Genomic DNA, 1,342 nt, shown 5'->3' on the forward strand with positions numbered 1-1,342 from the left:
TAATAGGGCTCAGCTCCCCTCTCCTCACTCTACTCCTCTTGTCTCAGACTTAACCCTGTCCTGGGCAAACACCCGGTCTATACCATGAGCTGGATCTCTCACAGGAGTGGACAGACAACCTTTGTGCGCAAGCAGAGCTGACCACCAGCTGAGTCCTCAGGAGGCATCCACAGCTGCAGCTCTCCCCTCTGTTACACCAGACACTGCTGGGAGCATCTGCAGACAGCGGTTACTCCAAGCCACACAATAACCTCCTGCTCCCAGAGGCAGGGCACCAGCATCAGTAAACCAAACTAACTGTCCTATCAGACAATTATTAATTCCCTATTATTACTTTCCTTATCCACCTTACCAAACTACTGTACCAAAGCCATACAAGATTTTACTTTTGTTACCTAGGAGGGACTGTATAGGATCCTGACCCTGGGGAAGACCTGTGAGACGAGCAGACACTGCAGGGACAGACAGTAAGTCCTACTACAGTGCCAGGCCCCAGCTGAGATCCACACCACATGGCAGCTTGGGTAATCGTCTGACTAGCTAAGGCTTGGCCAGACACTATTTTAATTCAACTATGCACAGAAGGGAGGAGAAAAAAATAGCTTTTAGTGATTTAAGAGGAGCACAACCAGTATTTTGTTAAAATAATTATAATAATAATTCAATACCTAACTGAAAAAGATCTCAGAACAAAGTTATCTGGCATGAGTACCTATTTTCTTCTAAAAACATGAAATTCAAACATACTAGGAAAATAAAGATCTTAATAAACCCCTGGGATTTTAGGCATTTCATTTCTATGGTTCACTGCTTGGTAGAAAGCCATACTGCATAACCCCAGCAGGGACTTCCCAGGGCACCAGTAAATCTTGTTACTGAAAATAGACAGAACAGTTGGGGAAATTTAAATCAAAGCTACCTTGTTAACGCTGTCACCTCCAAGCTACATCCAGCTGCAGAGAAGCCCTTTTCAGCAAGAGAACTTCCCAAAATGGAAATACTCACCCACACACAGGATGTTGAAACAAAACCCATGATTAACTGACTTATTAACCAGCTGGTCAGGCAAACTGTCAAATCCTACATGTCCGGAAAGCGGGACAGTACGACAGCCTTCACCCTGAAATACAATTAAATAGTTTTGTCATTTTCAAGCAAAATACACTTATCTGTATAAAAACTTACGACCTCCCAAGTAGAATCAACTGCACAGTCCAAGCAGCGATTTGCACATATACTGTAAATTGTTTCAGCGTGCTTCCCTCTTCTCCAAAACAAATCCAGACGGCACAAATAGAATGTTTCATTTGCTACACATTAGAAGGTAGCCTTGTCAGAAAAA

The 1,342-nt window shown here is 43.3% G+C and overlaps 1 protein-coding gene across 3 annotated transcripts in view; it reads right to left on the bottom strand.

Annotated features, from left to right (window-relative positions):
• Positions 1–1,117, bottom strand: part of SEPT6 (septin 6) — a 22,690-nt gene extending 21,573 nt beyond the window's left edge. For all 3 annotated transcript variants that reach the window (XM_009889271.1, XM_009889273.1, XM_009889272.1), the window contains exon 1: positions 1,006–1,117. The gene's annotated coding sequence lies outside the window, so the exon portion shown is untranslated. The remainder of the gene's footprint in view (positions 1–1,005) is intronic.
• Between the last annotated feature and the right edge of the window lie 225 nt (positions 1,118–1,342).

This window comes from Charadrius vociferus, unplaced genomic scaffold (assembly GCF_000708025.1).
Source record: "Charadrius vociferus isolate BGI_N301 unplaced genomic scaffold, ASM70802v2 scaffold7, whole genome shotgun sequence".
NCBI lineage: Eukaryota > Metazoa > Chordata > Aves > Charadriiformes > Charadriidae > Charadrius > Charadrius vociferus.